Source organism: Diabrotica virgifera, chromosome 1 (genome assembly GCF_917563875.1).
Source record: "Diabrotica virgifera virgifera chromosome 1, PGI_DIABVI_V3a".
Classification (NCBI taxonomy): Eukaryota; Metazoa; Arthropoda; class Insecta; order Coleoptera; family Chrysomelidae; genus Diabrotica; species Diabrotica virgifera.
Window position 1 is genome coordinate 42,985,132 of NC_065443.1, and position 20,601 is coordinate 43,005,732.

Below are 20,601 nucleotides of genomic sequence, written 5' to 3' on the forward strand. Positions count from 1 at the left end.
TAATGAAAAATTCCTAGGTATTATTTATGTTTATCTTATATATTGTAATAAGTAGTTTCCCAATCATCTTAGTTTTAAACTGAAATTGATAAAGTTGAGTGCTACCTTGTATATACGGTACCATAATATGACGGACGAGGGTTTTTCAAAAGGTCAATCTGACTAACTTACCTACCGTTGATGTCTTCATCGTGGCAACTTTTATAAAAAGTAGTAAAAGCTATTCTATTGGAGAAATGCAAGGTGTCAAGGCAAATAAGTAAGAGTTATTAATAAGCATGTTTAAACCGTTTATAACAATAGTTTGGTACCATTATATTATAGTACTTATACGGTTTAACCCCGTGGGTTTGATCTACCTACCTGTAATCGAAGGATTTCGTATATCCTGGAAAAGACTACGGTGTAATTGGCATTATAATAAAGATTATATTTTATTGTAATGTTTATTAGTACCTACTGGAGCCTTTCATTATTGTGTTCAAAGCCTTCTGAGAAAAGATTATGGTGATTAGCAGCAACAAAATCCTTCTTTACAAAGTTAATAATACGCATAAATAAGAAGAATCAATATTGTAATTTTACAAGTTAATATCTTTATCATCTCAGCTTATACTTACACCGCATCCCTCGGTAGACCGCTAGCTATAGTAGAAACCCGACTGTAGACCGCATACTATAGTAGCACCAATACTTTTTAGTAACTCTTACTTTTATTACTAAAAGTTTTGTTTATTTTTAAGTTACTTGTTTCTTCTTTGTTCTTCAACACAAGAAACGAACAAAGAAAGAACTTTCATAAAAAAGAACTTTTTGATACATATGTCAACAAAGATAAAATGTTAATATTTTGCCTGTCACAGAAAAAATCATTTTTGCCACAGAGTAAAACAAGATATTTCAACTATATTATTTATCTATGGGCAAACTGCATTAAATGCAATGGCCCACCCCGAACGGACAAACGATACGAGTGGCCTGTGACGTCAGACCACAAGTCTCGCTTTTGAAGTTGTTTAAAACGGAAATTTTAGGCGCCGAACTTTGATTAGATGTACGTACACTATTCATTGTTAAGACGTAATATTTTGAATGTAACATTTTAAAACATAAATTAACAATTTTATGCAAAAAAAAATTTTAGTGCAAGTTCTCTATTAGAAAGGCGACAGTAGATCTCGAGTCCGATTAAGTTGGTCACCCCTGGTCTAATGTATGTGGGCCCCAATCAAGAAATGGATTCATAAGGGCAACACTTAAATCAAGGTCCATGTTGGCAGATTCTACCACCAAATCACAATACAAAGTTGACGTTTAAAAGCTGGATACGAACATGAAATAGAAATTTACTATGTAAATTATGTCAAAATCACACTCATTCGTTGGTTGGAGAGAAGGGTGTGTGTGGAGCTAGAAGTGCAACCACCTCCTCGTTGTGAGTTCTGGGTTGTTTAAGTATTGTCATACAATATATAAACAAGCGGAAAACTTGTAGGAAAACAATGTAGAATAAAAATGAGATAACTAAATGTTTTTTAATTTATCAAAATCATCGAAAATTTCAAATTTTTATAGATTTTGATTGACCTTGCGGGATCGGAAGATATTCGTTAGATGCGTAAAACTGTTGTTTTTATTACTCAACCATGCAAACTTTAAATCAATTTTACTACAGCGATAAATCAAGCGTACATGAAGGATAAATAAAAATTTCCGAAAAAAGGTAAAATTTCATTTTTCTCATAATCTTTAGTCCCGTTGCGGGATCGGAAGATAAAGTCCGAATTTAATAATTTTTGTTTTGTTTTTCTTGTAATTACCAATCGCAACTTTTCCTCACTATAGCAATACGTGATTATCAACTTGACTTTTTTCGCACCACCCTATTAATTATACTATCTTCTTAGGTTCTCATCTTTAACATTTGAGGTTATTTTTACTTTAATTAATTTGTTGTTAATTAATGTTGTTTTCATTTCAACAAGTGTTATACTGTTGGCTATACATATAACCAATAGGTACACATTGGTACTTCCTGTTGCACTGACAGCTTAGGGTTTAGCCTTGACATCTTTGAAGATTTCCGTTACTATAATTAGTTGCCAGCGACCGTTCAAAATGTGAGATAGCAGAACCTTTGAACGAATTCAACTCAAGTGAGAGTCAAATTTTGTCCGGCACCTAATCATGTGATATTTAAAACATTCATGATACTAATTCTAGTCAATGTTTCCATGACTGTTTAATTTTAAAGGGTTTTTACCCAAATATTTCCAATTTTGGTGGCTTATCATGTCAGAATCCTATTAAGGGTCGTGTGCGCCTACAGAACGACCTCGACGGTAGCCCTACAAGTTATAGCTGGGGTACCACCAATACACCTGCAGGTAAAAGAGAGAGCCCAAACATACGGAAAGACTAACGAGGAAAAGACAGAAGAAAGGAGAGAAACCATTACAAAGTGGCAAGAAGAGTGGGAAAGCGAGCGGAGGGCTGCATGGACAAGGACTCTGATCTCTGACGTGGAGGAGTGGGTGAAGTGCAAATATAAAAGTACGAACTACTTCTTCACGCAATTCCTTACAGGACACGGATCGTTTAGAGCATACCTTGAGAGGATAGGCAAGATAATAGATGATAGTTGCGTAGATTGCGGAGTAAGCGACACAGCAGAACATTGCGTGTTTGAATGCAGAAAGTTTAATGGCGAAAGAGCGAAGCTACATGCAAAAGTAGGCATCTTAGGAGCAAACAATTTTATGGCCATAGTGACAAGGGGGAAAGGGAGTTTAAAGAAGTGATAGAGGCTGTGACAAAAATCATTAAAAGAAAAGAGATTATAGAAAGAGAGAGACAACAGGCGTAAACAAAAGCAATAAAGTAACAGAGAGAAAAGAAAAGAGTAGAGAAAGGGAGGCTGCGCGCGCGAGAGAACGGTCTGGAAAGACGTGCCACGCGCGTTAGCCGAGAGTGGGTTTAGTTGGTAGGCATTGTAACACGGATGCATCCGGAGGCAAGGCCCCCAGAGGGGGAACTGCGTTCGGATGTACTCCGTTTACTCTGAATCCAACACACGCCAGGTACGATTCGCCTGGTACGGTCTTTAGAAAATTCCCACTCTCACAAAAAAAAAAAAAAAATCATGTCAGAATCCTGTGAGTATAACCTATGTCTTTTTTCAACCATAGTCAACATTTTAAATTTTGCATTTATTATGTTATACTTATTTTAGGTTCAGCAATGATGATGATCTGTAATCAGATCGAAAACTAGTTATGCTTTTGTGATGTAGCTCTTTTTAGGGAATATTAATAAATATACCTTTTATAAAGGATTTTATTTAATTTTTTTGTGATATATGGTATACAGCCAGCTACAGGAAAACCTTTTTCTTGTGGATTTCTAAATAAATGTATTTACTAATGGTAGGGGAGCCCAAGCGGGGATTTTTGCAGTTACTTAAGCGCGTCGGATTATCATATGGGAAGAAACCTGGTACCCTGCAGATCTACCTCTACCATATATTGGCTCTTAACACAGGGAAGTTCTTTAAGGGGGGCCCGAACAAAATCTATCCTTAAAAATACCCGAAATTGTCAGATTAAAAAAGGTAAGTTAAGTACATGCAAAAGAGTGTATATTTCAACAATCTGACGATTTCAGCGGGGTGTAAGGAAATGGGTGAGTCAAAAAGTTTCACAAAAAAAAAGCGAATATTTCGCGAAATTAACGTTAGATCTGAAAGCTAAAAAATATGTCTTCAATATTTTTCAAAAATATATCGAATTGTACTAAGGAGAGGGGGGGGGTAAATTTAAAATCTTAAATACAAACCCCGCGATAATTCGCAAAATGAACATCAGATCGAAAAACTGCAAAATATACTTTCAAAATATTTTTGAAAAATCTATGGAATGGTATTAAACACGATCCCTCACAGAGGTAGGGTGGGGGGTTACTTTAAAATCTTAAATGGGATCCCCAAATTTTTATTGAAGATTTGGATTCTTTACGTAAAAATAAGCAACTTTTATTTGAGACATTTTTTCGAATTATGGATAGATGGCGCTATAACCGGAACAAACGATTATTGGAAATGGAAATTTAAATTAAAAAATCGAAAGTCCCCACTAAAATGGAAAATTTTACCCAACTTTTTTTGGTTTTAGGACCTAATAATCACAACCCAATAGGTCCCCATAACGCTCAAGTGACTGCAAATTTAGCATACTTTGCTCCCCTATCATAACAAATTATCAGTAAATATCTATCACCGTCGTAAATAATATATATTGCAGTTGAATTAACGAGAACACCAATATAATATATGTTTTTTATACTTTACTTTTTTTAATACGTAACTTAAAATATTTAGATTAGCAACTAACTTCATATTGTAATGTTGGGGCCACAGTAACGTTTAACGCGTTATTTGACTGATGCGTTAGGTGTAGCCACGACTTAGCGCGCTAATTTGTTAATGAAATTATTAATCCCGTTAAACCTTAGGCGATAGGTCGGGTGGCGGTTTCTTTCGACACTTCAAAGGAGTTACTCGGTTACTTATCGCGTTGTTGTGGCTACACTTGCACTGTTCACAGTTCTAGCTTGCAGCGTAGTAGAGTATAATTTGGTTTGTGAAATAGGTTACATAGATACTATTCTACGAAAATGGAGTGGAGTAACGAGAAAATACTTGAATTTTTAACAGTTTTCGAAACATAAACTTGTTTATGGGATCCCCGACAAAAAACACATAAAAATCATGGTGTTCATGGTGACGCTTGACGTCGAATTGTAGCAACATTATCTTTTCCAGCGACGGACGGTGGAAGATTTATATTAGTGCCACTTTTCTCGGAAATGAATAATTTTAAATGTATAATCAAAAAACGAAGAAAATCGAATTTTTCCTTTATTTTCTGACATTTTGATTATTTAAACAATGTTCCGGACCTTTTTGAGTGGGAGGATAATTCAAATATTATTATTTGAGTTATTTTCAAGCAATTTCTGCAAAAAACTATGAGTCACCTCTCAATATCCAATCGTATTAATATTTTTACAGATGCGCCATAGTCTATAAGTAATAAATAATAAATTCATAAAATAATCATTAGTAGGTACTCATAAAATATAACAGCTTAGCAGCTTCGACTTCCATCTTGAAATTATTGGATTAAAAAACGCGTTTTCTGCTGACTACTCGCTAAAATAAGTTTGGCCACTTTAACGCGCAGTTTATTCCATAATTTTTGGTGTGATAATTAATGCGATAATGGACGTTAGACGTTAACGTTACTGTGGCCCCAACATAAGTGCGCGCGTACTACTTATACTGTTAATTTTATAAAAATTCACTCTCAACAATTTTCCCAATCGCACCTAGAGAAGTATGAGTTCAATAATAATTGTTATTTAATTAAAATATTTTGTAGCACTATTATGTTAACACTAAACAGTTCTTTAGGGTTTGAAGTTCAACGTGAAGTTAAAACTTTGATAAAATAAAACAGGCGTGACACCCTACTTAGTTTTATTTTATCGGTTAGTTCGCCTACACCTTAATACACTCTTATAATACCTAAGCAGCCTTAAGGGGCAGTCCATCTCGAAACCCAATATCTCGCTGTAAGAGAATATACAAAGTTAGCGGAAACTTAGTATGTTAATATTAGTTCACTTATCCTTGTTTGACTAAGTTTCGACCAACTTCTCTCTAATACTGACAGGGTAGTTAGCACCAATTGCAAGGAGATTATGGCTGATACCGTAGACGCACATCTACTAACCTCTAATTATCATATTATTGGTTTAATTTACGAATACAATATAGTTTGGGTTATACATAGAAAATATCTTATAAATATTATAATTAATATTATTAAGGGTATTGTTAAGTAGGTAGTTATTTAAAACTGTATTAATGGGGGTATGGTTTTAAGTATTTAATTTTTTTATTATTTCAAATAAAAGTGCATACTTTCAAGAATACTCTCTAAAAATTTCACAATAATTGGAGTAAAATTACCAGAGATACGGCGTGTTGAATATCCATACCTTCGACTCGCTTTGCCGCGACTTCGCGCCAGCACGCTTGGGCGTAGTGAGAAACGTTTAAACAACTGTTCTCCTTCTCTTTTGTAGTTTTGAATTGGCAGACAAATAAGAAGATGAAGATGCAGTTGTCAAAACTTTAAACGCATTTTTCTCAAAATTGCTTTTTCAAATGCGGTGGACATTGCGGTGGATATAACTGAAAAACTACTCGGCCGATCTACCTGATATTTTGCACAGATTTTCTTTAGACATTTCATGGGGTAACAACGTCCAGATATTTTTCTTTTTTTGCTTATTTTTGTTCAACAATAATAAATCTGTTGATTTTCACAAAAATTTTACCAATAACTTCATTTTTTTGATTTCTGAGTGATACCAAAGATTCAAAAATCATTAAAAATTAAAAAACTCGACATTGTGACCTCGTGAAACTCATAAGGTAATTAAATCTTTTTGAATTTTTTGTTTCGTATAATCTAGTGACGAATTCTGATGTCCACCGCAAAATCCATTTTTTTGTGAGCTGCCTGTCAAGATTTGTCACCAATGGCTTATTTTTTAATAATTATTTTGGACTGAATTTTTTTCTAAATTCTGAATTGTACTTAATATGTTTATTTAATTTAAAAATAAAATAATTGTATCATAGCTTCGAAAAAAATTCACAAATATGTGCTTGATATGTTGATTTCCAACCAAACCCCCCCCCTCAAAAAGTAAGACAAAACAAAAATATTCATATTTTCTCTGAAGTAAGTATAACTGACAATGCAATGCATATACTGCACGTTTACCCCAGGCTGTGGGTGAAAAAACGTGATAAAATTCAGGAATTTTTGAAACCTATCAGGTGTTGTAAAGGACGATGCCAGGAATAACTTATACTAAAATGTAACCAAAAATTTTGTGCGGTTTTTTATTTATGACGATTTTCATTTGTTAAATTTGCAATTTTTAAAGATTTTTAATTTTGCAGCTTAGGATATTCATTTTAGAGAAAAAGTTTTAAATAGAAAATTGTATCAAATTAAAAAACCTACAATTTGAGCTATTGCAAGTTTAATTTCGTTAATACGTTATTGCAAAACAGCCTGCGAAAAGTCCAAAATGACCGTTTTTTCTAATAGCGTTATTTATTGTAAAAATAACTTTTATGCATTTTTAAGGCTTTAAAATGAAGATCTTTCAATACTAAACATAAAAAAAATTTATGGTGCCCGATTGGTGAACTTGTTGTTAGATATTATAATTGGTTTTTCCCAAGAGGTAAAATGTCCAAGGCTATAACTTTTTGAAAAAAAAAATCGTACAGAGTTAATCCAAGATCTACTCTCCTTCCAAAGACTTATGTTTCCGTATTCTGATGTAAATTAATGTGTATAACATTTTTCAACCTATTATTTCGGGTTTGAAAATAAGGGGGCAAATTTCGTTATAAACATTTAGAACTGAAGCCGCCCCTGTACATCCTATGAGTTTTAACTTGCAGGTTATTGTTGCTGAAGACAAAATAAAGATTAAAAACTAAATAAAAATTTTCTACGACCAACTGAAGCCGAGATAATTGTTTCTGTTTTCTTAAATCGTAGTAACTTTATTTATAACAATTAAGAAATTATTTCACAGTAATTGACTATAAAAATACTCATACTATCTTAAAATAAATATTATTATAACCGAAAATTACATTTAATTATTAAAAATGATTTTTAAAATGTAATGGAGATTTATTTTTCGTTACGACTATGATCGGTCGGTTGCCCTTAGCAACGGCTAACAACTTATAATACATTGTATCACGGTTTTTGCTTTAAATTTTAAAGCACCGCTTGGATTGACAGGAAATTTGGCAAACACATAGATAACATGTTAAAGAATAAAAATGATATTGGGCCTCTGTGTGCTTTTGTCCTGGGGGCGAGTTTCACCCCTTATGAGGGGTGAAAAAATATATGTTCAAAATAAGTTCGGAAATGGATAAAACGTCTAATTCTTAGCACTTTTCGTTCTATAGCATTTTTTCACCAAGTTAATACTTTTCGAGTTATTTTCGAGTAAATACCTTAATTTTTCAACAGAAAAACACGTTTTTAGGCGGTTTTTTGACAAATAATCAAAAAACAAGTGTTTTATTGAAAAAATGGGTTTTAGCAAAAATATAGCAAATTAAAAATTGAAAAAAATGGTGCATGCATGAAATCTCTAGACCCAGTATAAACAAAGTTCTAGCTAATGAAAAATAGGTTCATATCCGTCAAATTTCAAAGTGAATTATTTCAACGTGAAATAATCAAAAAATCATGCACTTTTTGGAGAAAAATCAATTTTTACAATATTTAAAAAATATGTATATCTGTTTTTAAAAAATTTTTATAGCATCAAAAGTAAGCAAGTTACTCTGAAAATAAAGTTGATCTCTTTTTGTTTTGGTCAAAAAACTCGAAAGTCAACCCCCAATTAGCATCTTAAATCAAATTAATCATTACCGCTTCACAAGTTACTTTGCTCATGTATTATTTATATGATCTGTAAGTATCATCGGTTCAAAGGGCTTATTTAAAAAAAATAAATCTGTTTTAATTTTTAATTTAAAAAACCATGTTTTTTTCTAATTAACTTAAAATTTATTAATGTGACAAAAAATCACAAAGAGTAAAAATGTTTAGTTTTTGCTGTTATGAATATTTTGGATTTTGTGCTTTTTTTGGAAGGCAAAAATTTGTTAAGACATGTCTGTTCTAAATTTGCATACACTCGTGATTATTGACTAGTTCAAGTCCTTTTAACTACTGCCCCTTCAAAAATAAGCACTTGAACCGATGAAACTTACAGACATAAACGACACATACACGAGTAAACAACACTGAAGTAAAATTGATTAATTTCATTTTTGATGCTAATTGGGGGGTGACTTTCCCGAGTTTTTTTACCAAAAAAAAAAAGAGATCAACTTTATTTTCAGCGTAACTTTTAATGCTATAAACTTTTTTTTAACAGATATACATATTTTTTTAAACATTTTAAAAAAGTTGTAATGATTTTTCTCCAAAAAGTGCATGATTTTTCGGTTATTTCACGTTGAAATAATTCACTTTGAAATTTGACGGATATTAACCTCCTTTTCATTAGCTAGAACTTTGTTTCTACTGGGTCTAGAGATTTCACGCGTACACCATTTTTTTCAATTTTTAATTTGCTATATTTTTGTTAAAATTCTTTTTTTTTCAATAAAAAACTTACTTTTTGAGTTATTTGTCAAAAACCGCCTAAAAACGTGTTTTTTTGTTGTTGAAAAATGAAGGTATTTACTCGAAAATAACTCGAAAGGTATTAACTTGGTGAAAAAATGCTATAGAACAAAAGGTGCTTAGAATTAGACGTTTTATCCATTTCCGAACTTATTTTGAACATATATTTTTTCGCCCCTTATAAGCGGTGAAACTCACCCCTAAGACAAAAGCACACAGATGCCCAATATCATTTTTATTCTTTAACATATTATCTATGTGTTTGACAAATTTCATGATTCAATGTATTATAAGTTGCTTGCCGTTGCTAAGGGTAACCGACACAATAAATCACAGTCGAAACGAAAAATAAATCACCACTACATTTTAAAAATCATTTTTATAATTAAATGTAATTTTAGGTCAAAATAATTTTTATTTTAAGATAATATCAGTCTTTCTTTAGTCAGTAACTGTAAAATAATTTCTTAATTGTTATAAATCAAATCACTACGATTTAAGAAAACAAAAACAATTATCTCGGCTTCAGTTGGTCGTAGAATATTTTTATTTGGTTTCGAATCTTTATTTTGGCTTCAGCAACAATAATCTGCAAGTTAGAAACTCATAGAATGTACAGGGGCGGCTTCAGTTCTAAATGTTTATAACGAAATTTGCCCCCTTATTTTGAAACCCGAAATGAGAGGTTGAAAAATTTTATACGCATTTATTTATATCAGAATATAAAAATATGTCTTTAGAAGGAGAGTGGATCTTGGATTAACTCTGTACGATTTTTTTGTCAAAAAGTTATAGCCTTGGACATTTGACCTCTTGGGATAAACAAATTATAATATCTAAGCAACAAGTTCTCAAATCGGGCACTACTATTTTTTTAAGTTTAGTATTGAAAGATCTTCATTTTAAAGCCTTAAAAAATACATAAAAGTTATTTTTACAATAAATAACGCAGTTGCAAAAAACGGCCATTTTGGACCTTTAAAAGGTCCAAAACAAAGGACATTTAATGTCAGTAGAAAATTCAGTTATGTGACGTCACAAGTGTTTTTGATCGTTTGAGCTATTCATAGAAAACTTGTACTTTTACAAAATGGGTTTATGTTCTATTGTAAACCTTCCTTCCCTTCCGTTAAAAACTCTATCAAACTCCAACCTCAACAAACTGGTCTATATTATTACAATGACATAAGATAAATGTCATTAGAATATACAGGGTGTCCAGAAACTCTACCGACAAATGAAGACAGAAGATTCTTCAGATAATTTTAAGACATTTTAACCCAATTCGCTTAGTCCGAAAATGCTTCCTAAGGGAGCTAGAGCTCTTTGAAGATGGCGTCTTGTAATTAGTTTTTCTTAAATACCTCCAGAATGCTCCTATTTAGAAAAACAAAAATAGGTGCGCGTATTTATCTTCCAGAGATAACTCTATTCCATCCATTGCGAATTTCTGGTACCGATCATAGGCGTCCGTTTTGGGTAGGGCAACGGTTATTTTATCGCTTAACTTTTTTGTCTTTAATTTTTAAGCATTTTTTACTCTGAATTATTAAATTCTGAGGTATTCTAATACTAAAAGGTACTCCTACTTTAAGTCAATAGGATACACCGTTTTCTAGAAAAATCGATTTGAAAATTTGTTGTTTCTTGAATTTCAAAAAAAAATTTCAAAAAAAACTATTTAGAAAGACGAAACCTGGTACATTTATTTATACTCCAGACATGAATCAAATTCATTAATTGCGAATTTCCAGTATCGGTCATATGCGTCCGTTTTGGGTAGGTCAACAGTCATTTTATAGCATAACTTTTTTGTCTTTAATTTTTAAGCATTTTTGACACTAGATTATTAAATTATGAGGTATTCGAGTACTAAAAGTTGCTCTTGCTTGAAGTTGATAAAATACATAGTTTTTTTTTATTTTTTTTATTTTTTTTTCAAATTCCAAGAACAAAAAACTTTCAAATCGATTTTCCTGGAAAACGGCGTGTCCTACCGACTTAAAGAAAGAGTACCTTTTAGTACTAAAATACCTCACAATTTAATAATCCACTATCAAAAATGCTTAAAAGTTAAAGACAAAAAAGTTATGCGATAAAATATTCGTTGCTCTACCCAAAACGGACGCCTATGACCGGTACTAGAAATTCGCAATGGATGGAATCGATTCATTTCTGGAAAGTAAATGTGTGTACCAATTTTTGTTTTTCTAAATAGAAGAATTCTGGAGATATTTAAGAAAAACTAAGTACATGACGCCATCTTCAAAGAGCTCTAGCTCCCTTAGAAAGCATTTTCGGATTAGGTGAATTGGGTTAAATTATCTTAAAATTATCTGAGGAATCTTCTGTCTCCGTTTGTCGGTAGAGTTTCTGGACACCCTGTATAAATATTTTTCCCTTATTTCCAATATATAAATATTTTCCAAATACCCAAGTAGGTGGAGGCCAATAAACTAAAGAAGGAGAAGAAGAATATACCTAAATATATCCATCATCATAACTTTATAATAAAACTATGTGACGTCACGAGTCGTTTGAACCATTTTATACCGCAGAAGACTTTAAATTTGTACTTCTAGATATTAAAAGTTTTTGAAGCGTGAAATTTTGTAAATCTTATTTTTAAACAAAACTGAACATTATTATGTAATAAAAAATGTGCAAGTTCCCTATTGGGTTAATAAAAACCTGATAAATTTTTAATATAATTAATTTTCCATCTCATATAATATATTATGTGGTGAAAACAACATGTAAATGTGTAAAATATTTCCACGCAGATAATACAACTATTTTTTACATTTATCATAATAAATATTATTGAAACTGGCAGTTTTGTATCGACAATATTTCAGTCCGTGATTGAAACAAATTAAATTAATTCGGAAATAGACCGACAAATGGGAAGCGAATATCGAACATACATATATATTATTTATTTAGTAAAATCTGGATGTACAACTGTCAACATTCGTTAATGTTTCAGTTGATATTTATCAATACGTACATACATAATAACAACCAAATATTTTCTACAAAAGAACTTATCCTTTCATCGATTAAATCGGTAACCAAATATAATTTTTGATTTGCTTGTTCGTTTAGTCGTTTAATTGACCGTCATAAGTAATGAAAACATCTATTTGTCTTTTTTTAATCCACACATAATTTGTTCAACGCTATAAATTACTAGCCATTGAAATGGATTTTTGGAGGAGCAGTCTAGGCGCCAGAGGGGTCACCGTGTCCTTTATAATTTTGATGGACAAACTCAACGGTTTCTTGTTTCTTGATAAATTGTTATAAACAATTTAATTGTTTATATATTTTTATAAGCCTGTGGCTCATAAACCAAAAGAAATAGAAAAGAATGTTTCAAATAAAATTTGTTCGTTAATAAAAAGCGAAGAAAAAACCGTTTACTAAACTTAAATCCAAACAGTTAGAACTCAAGATATTGTAAAATTCGTGCACAATGCAAATTGCAAAATATGTATTTTTCGAAGCGTTATCGATCGTAACTCAGCTTCTGCGCATGTGAATGAGCCTTAGAAAGTCTCATTTTAAAGCTAATAGGCTTCCAAACAGAGTTTGTTAAATTATTTTATCTTCATTTGTTTTAAAGTTATACCCGTTGGAAGTTATAATTTTCTTAAAAAAATCGTACATTCATTTGTTTATAAGGGTTTCGAGTAAATTTAAGCCGTAAACATTTATACTTTAATTACCAATAATGATAGAAAAATTCAAAAGGAACATTTTCAGCTTTTTAAAATGTTTGTAAGTTTATTTTTGGTCAAGATATCGATATTTTAATGGCGCGCTATGAGGCGCAAAATCGGCTCACAGTCAAGTATGTAAGTATTTTTCGACGCTTTATCGATCATAACTCGGCTTCTACGCATGCAAATGAGCAAATATGTGATGTCCATATAAAAATGGATCGAGTTCTTTTACAGAATCATCATTGCATATAAAACGAGCATTTATGTTGTGGCGGCATACACACAATTGATGTGCCTTGATGATGTTGCAAAAGAACTAGATCCACTTTATATGTGGTTAGTCCACATCATATAGATAATTAGACTGAAGCCCCAGAAAGTTTTAGTTTTACTGCCTACAAGAACAGACTTAGTACCACCATGTAACTGTAAAAATTGCTCTAAGAACTTATGTAGATGTAAAAAAGCTGAGATTTTCTGTATATCTCGGTGCAGATGCATGAAAGATAATGTTTGTAAAAATAGTATTAATAAATAATATCAACTTACTTTTTAGTTATATTTCTGAAATATCAGTTTTTAATTTTTTTCTCATTTAATACAAAAATAGAAGACAAAGTAAATATAATGAAAGGTGATACGAGGTACAGTATGATGATTTCATTATAAGAAGTATATGATAAAATTTTATTAGGATCTTCAAAAATGAAAAATGAAGATAAGGTATATACATAGAAATTATAATTTGCATCGAGAAGTTAGCGCGTGAACCTTTACGCGGTGAGCCAATCTCGCGCCTAAGAGCGCGCATACGAACATTTTCCTAAGCTCAAAATATTCCTTTTGAGTTTTTCCATCATTATTGTTAATTAAAGTATAAATGTTTATAGCTGAAATTTGCTTGAAACCCTTATAAACAAATTAATGTACAATTTGCGCACGCCAATGGTGAATATAAAATTCTTAATTTTATGTCAAAAAATTGGCAAAACTATCTCTTAAAACCTACCAAATATTATTTTCATATCTCATAACTGGTTTTAGAGCAGTAAATAAATCGTCAGTTTGTAAGAAAAAATTCAACATCCCGTATCTCGGAAACGACACATCAGCAAACATACGTTTATAAAGAAAACTGTCATTATTTTTTTCATACAGAATTACCCATTAAAGTTTGTCGCACTTATTTAGAAACACCGTGTATTGATGAAGAACATGTTTAGTTGTTAAAGTACCTAACTTTTTATTAAACGCTTTTATTTAGTTCCATAGTTTGCGTCAAATCTTTAGACGTTAATTTGACTGCCTTTTCTTCAATGAAAATGAATGAAAATTTGCAGACATATGCATTCGCGGGAACAATATACGAATAGTCAATAAAAAAATAAACTATTTTTAATGGAAAATAAGCCATAATTTTACCAAAAAAATGATTTTATCAACGTTTTATTAAAAAATGATTTTATTACTTTAAGAAAAACATCAATAAAAAAAAATTTCATGTTTATTAATTGTTTAAATAAAAAAAAAACGATTTTAATGGAAAACGCTTAAATTCTCTTGTTTTTTACAATGTAAAAACTTGAAACTTTTACGGATTGTATAGCTAATGATATGAACAATACATAATTTCACTTTTTACGTTAATTGTTTACGTTACGCTCCATTAATAAACAATAAAGTTTCAAATTTTTTGCCGATTTAACATGACGATATATTTTAATGTTTGAAAAGTGTAAGACTAAAAAGTAAAAAATAAAAAAACATGAAAAAAAAAATTTTAAGAAACGCTTTTCTTTAGCTACGAGTGACGAAAATTAAAAAAATTATAAAAGAATCAACTAAAAACAAAAAATAAAAAAAAAATGAAAAAATCTAGCACATTCGTTAAAGAAAAGCCTGGTACTCTGGGCTAATTAGCAAAATTCATGGAAAAGTTATTTACCAGCAATTTTATTGCTGGAATCGAATTATAAGATCCTATATATTAATAATATAGGTATGCAAAGTCCGCAGATAGTGTGCTACTTTTTTTATAAACAAAATGGCGCCGACAAATCGTATTTTTTTCAATTATTGCTCTATAACTCCGAAGATTTTAATTTTACAACAAAAACACCCAAATAAAAATTCACCGCAATTAAATTCTGCATAGAGATATATTTTTCACGATTTGCTCCGACTAAAATTTTCCTCGGAAAATGCGGGTTTTCCTAACAAAAACTATAATTTTCAAATAAAGTTTTAGGTAAGTAATTATTAATCAATAATTAAATAACTTAGTGATATCAAAGATTTCTTGGTATAGATTGTAATTCCAAAAGCCGGTGAAAATTAAACGAATATTTTAGCAACAATTCAATTGTTAATTAACAATTTACGATCGCAATAATAACCAAAATAATCATGATACATTGATCAAACTTATAAAGATTATAAAGATGATATGCTTGTTTAATATTTTTTCGACAAAATATAAATTTTTCTTTTTTTTGCATAATCTTTAAATTTAAAAAAAAAAATAGTTATAATACGTGGGTCTAATTAGTAAAGTACAAAGAAAGGTTATTTACCAGCAATTTTATTGCTTTAATCGAATTATAAGATCTTATATATTATTAATATAGGTATGCAAAGTCCACAGATAATGTGCTACTTTTTTTATAAACAAAATGGCGCCGACCAATCGTATTTTTTTCAATTATTGCTCTATAACTCCGAAGATTTCAACTTTACACCAAAAATACTCAAATAAAAATTCACCCCAATTTAATTCTACATAGAGACATGTTTTTCCCGATTTGCTCCGATGAAAATTTTCCTCGGAAAATTTGGGTTTTCCCAACAAAATCTCGAATTTTTAAATAAATTTTTTGGGCCAGTAATTATTTATTAATAATTATATAGCTTGGTGAAATAAAAGCTTTCTTGGTATAGATTATAAATTCAGAAGCCGGTTAAAATGAAACGAATATTTTAGCAACAATTCAATTGTTAATTAACAATTTACAGTCGCAATAACAACCAAAGTAATCACGAGACATTGATCAAACTTAGAAAGATTATAAAGGTGTGATGCTTATTTAATATTTTGTCGACAAAATATAATTTTTTTCATTTTTTTGCATAATCTTTAAATGTTTAAAAAAATTGTTATAAACAAATTAACATTTCTTAGAAATTGTTTATAATATTCTAATTTTAAAAAATACTTAAAATGCGTATTTCATAGGTCTTGAAAATGAATGCTTTAAAAAAATTTTCCAACCATTTGCAAAAAGTTAGGAAACAGCAAAATAAATATACGATATCTCCATTGTTTATAATTTGTTTTAATTGTTTCAAAGCTTAAAAGTGAGTCTATGGTACAATCTAATTACTCACAAAGAATGTCAAAAATTAGTGCAATGGTTATATTTTAATCAAAGATTAAAAATACTTTTTTTTGTAATTTTTAGCGCGAAAGTAGGCTTGATACAGAGCCGGAGATAAAATGTTCACTCGAAGCGACTGACACGCTTAAACTCGCGCGAGTTGTGTATGTGGGCGGGTAGCTACGGTACTGTATTATTCTACTTTCGCGCGTGTAAATTACAAAAAAATATATTTATAATCTTTAATTTAAATATAACCATTAAGCTGAAAATCGATATTGTTTTATAAATAATTAGCTTGTACTTTAAACTCACTTCTACGCTTTGAAAGAATTAAAAAAAATTATTAACACCGTAGTAATAGTATGTTTATTTTGCTGTTTCATAACTTTTTTGCAAATGATTGCAAAAAAGTTTTAAAGCATTCATTTTTAAGATATTTGAAATGCGCATTTTAGCTATTTTTTAAAATTATAATATAGTAAAAACTTTCTGAGAAACGTTAATTTGTTTATAACTATTTTTTTCAAAACATCTAAAGATTATGCAAAAAAATAAAAAATTTATATTTTGTCGACAAGATGTTAAACAGGCATCTCATCTTTATAAGATTTCAAAGTTTGATCAGTGCATCATAATTGTTTTGGTTATTATTGCGACCGTAAATTATTAATTAACAATTGAATTGTTGCTAAAATATTCGTTTAATTTTCACCAGCTTCTGGAACTATAATCTAAACCAAGGAGGCTTTTATGTCACCAAATTATTTAATTATTGGTAAATAATTACTTATCTAAAACTTTATTTGAAAATTAAAGATTTTGTTGGGAAAACCCGTATTTTCCGAGGAAAATTTTCGTCGAAGCAGATCGGGAAAAACACGTCTCTATGCAGAATTTAATCACGGTGAATTTTTATTTGAGTGTTTTTTTGTAAAGTTAAAATCTTCGGAGTTATAGAGCAGTAATTGAAAAAAACACGATTTTCGGGCGCCATTTTGTTTATAAAAAAAGTAGCACACTATCTGAGGACTTTGCATACCTATATTATTAATATATAGGATCTTATAATTCGATTCCACCAATAAAATTGCTGATAAATAACTTTTCCTAAAAATGGCCTATTCTCCGTTAATCAGCCCAGACTATGGGGCGAAAAACGTTTATTCGATGAACACGCGCCACGCTTTTCTTTGACGGATGTGTTTGATTTTTTCAATTTTTTTAATTTTTTTTTGTTTTTTGGTTGATTTTTTTATAATATTTTTAATTTTAGTCACTCGTAACTAAAGAAAAGCGTTTCTTAAAAAAAATTTTTTTCATATTTTTTATTTATTATCCAACATAAACGAATGAATCAAAAAACAGAATATTAAGAAAACCTGAAGCTGTAGTTGGGTTTAAATTTCAGTATTTTATAAATGCTAGAATATTCCACAGGGTGATAGTCCTCTCGCCAGTGGGGGTACAACGGCCTCCTTAATTCAGATGGACGTACCCAAGTTTTTTTATGTATTTTGACCCGTAGAATACGAATTTTTTGGGTAACAGTCGATCCGGATGTCGATAAGTTTGTTATAAACAAAGAACTTGAGGAATCACATAACAGCGATTTTTCGTAGAACAAAACATTGTTTTGTACTTTTTGGGTCATTCTAAGCAAAAAATGTTTTTACAAGTTTTTTCGTTTTCGAAGTTTTTTCATAGTTTTCGACATAAACGCGGTTGAACTTTCAAAAAATCGAAAAATTGCAATTTTTGAGCCCGAATAACTTTTGATTGAAAAATAAAATAGCAATTCTGCTTACCGCAATTGAAAGTTGAAGTCAAATTCTATCGGTTTTGATTACTTTCATTGCTAAAAATTAATTTTTTTATTGTTAAGCAAAGCTATAAACACATAGTGACTGAATGATGTTTTCAATGCATTTCCCATTTGAAATCGAACGATTAGGCGCATACATACAATTTCTAAGTAGATTACGTACATTAAAACGCATGCATTGGCATGGGAAACACTATGTGTTTATGGCTTTGTTTAACAAATAAAAAGAATTTTCAAATGCAGTAAGCTGAATTGTTATTTTGTTTTTTAATCAAAAGTTATTCGGGTTCAAAAATTGCCCTTTTTCGTTTTTTTGAAAGTTCAACCGCGTTTATCTCTAAAACTATGCATCCGAAAAAACTTGTAAAACCATTTTTTGCTGAGAATCACCCAAAAAATACAAAAAATGTTTTGTTTTGCGAAAAATCGCTTTTATGTAATTCCTCAAGTTCTTTGTTTATAACAAATTTATCGACATCCAGATCAACTGTTACCCAAAAAATTCATGTTCTACGGGTCAAAATGCATAAGAAAAACTTAGGTAAGTCCATCTGAATTAAGGAGGCCGTTGTACCCCCCCTGGCGACAGGACTATGATGCGAACTTAGAGAAAAAAACACTGTTTGATTCGTAAACCCGGTATACAATAAAAATTTACATGTTTAGCAAAAATATTATTAAAACCATATTGTTAAAGAATCAGGCTATAACATATTAAAAAAATCACTTAAATCGGCCAGAAGGTTTAGGAAATACGAGACATCAAAAACGACCAAATTTTTAAGTGGGCCGATTTCTAAGCACGTAAGATTAGAACGAAACAAGAAAATTAATCCATGGTAGTACTTACTTTATATAGAGCAACATGGCCTTGGAATATATTGCAAACTTCCACAACGAAAGAATTACCTTTATATGTAGTACCATAATTAATATTTTGATCTGTATGGAACGGTGACTTACCTGAAAAAGAAAATATACATATAGTAACAAAAAGAAAACAGCTAAGCGAAATGATTAAATTATTGTTTTAGAAAAAGTCATTTATTTAGAAAGATGCATAAACATTTACTGTTTTCAAAAGCTACAGTTTGTAGCATTTTAGTTTAATTAAATTCAAAAATTTTTGTCAGACATGTAGGTCCTACGCAGCTGCACTATTCTTTGAGTTTCATGTTTAGTCTAGTTGAAAGAATGTGTAAACTTATGCCTAAACTACGCATATTTTCAACTCTCCCCCTGACCCCTATAATACACTGCGCTTTATAGAAAACCGGCACCCCAAAAAATGGGTCATTTTTGATGTCCCTTATCTCCTAAACCTGTTGTCCGATTTAGGTAATTTTTTTAATATTCTATTATTATGTTGTAGGTAATAATGTTGTTGCTAAACGGGTTTATTTTCCTTGTATACCGAGTGGACGAATCAAACTGTGTTTTTTCTCAAAGTTCGCAACACCCTTTGAAAAATTATAGCATTTATTAAATACTGAAATTAAAACCCAACTATACCCTCAGGTTTTCTTCATTCTGTTTTTTGATTCATTTACTTATGTTGGATAATACAAAAGCTAGGTACTTTAACCACTAGCCATGTTCTTCATCACTACAGGGTGTTTCTAAATAAGTGCGACAAATTTTAGGGGGTAATTCTACATTAAAAAATAATGACACTTTGCCTTATAACGGTATGTCCGCAACGGTTAAATATATGTGCGCAAATGCTTCGTCTCCGCGATACGGGATGTTGAATGTTTTCTTACAAACTTACGATTTATTTATTGCTTTAAAACCGGTTGAGATATGCAAATGAAATTTGGTGGGTTTTAAGACGTAGTTATATCACATTTTCTCACATACAATTAAGAATTTTATATTTACCATTGGCGTGCATACGGGTAATATGATCGATCATATTACCCGTATGCGCCCCAATGGTGAATAATAAATTCTTAGTTGCTTGTCAAAAAATGCGCAATAACTATCTCTTAAAACCTTCCAAATTTCCTGTGCATATCTCAACCGGTTTTAGGGCAATAAATAATTCGTCAGTTTGTAAGAAAAAATTCAACATTCCGTATCTCTGAAACGAAACATTTGCTGACAAATGTTTATAAAGCAAACGGTCATTATTTTTCCATGCAGAATTACCCCTTAAAGTTTGTCGCACTTATTTAGAAACACCATGTACTGATGAAGAACATGGCTAGTTGTTAAAGTACCTAACTTTTGTATTATCCGACAAAAGCGAATGAGTCAAAAAACAGAATGTCAAGAAAACCTAAGGCCATACTTGCGTTTTAATTTCAGTATTTTATAAATGCTAGAATATTCCACAGGGTGTTGCGAACTTTGATAAAAAACAC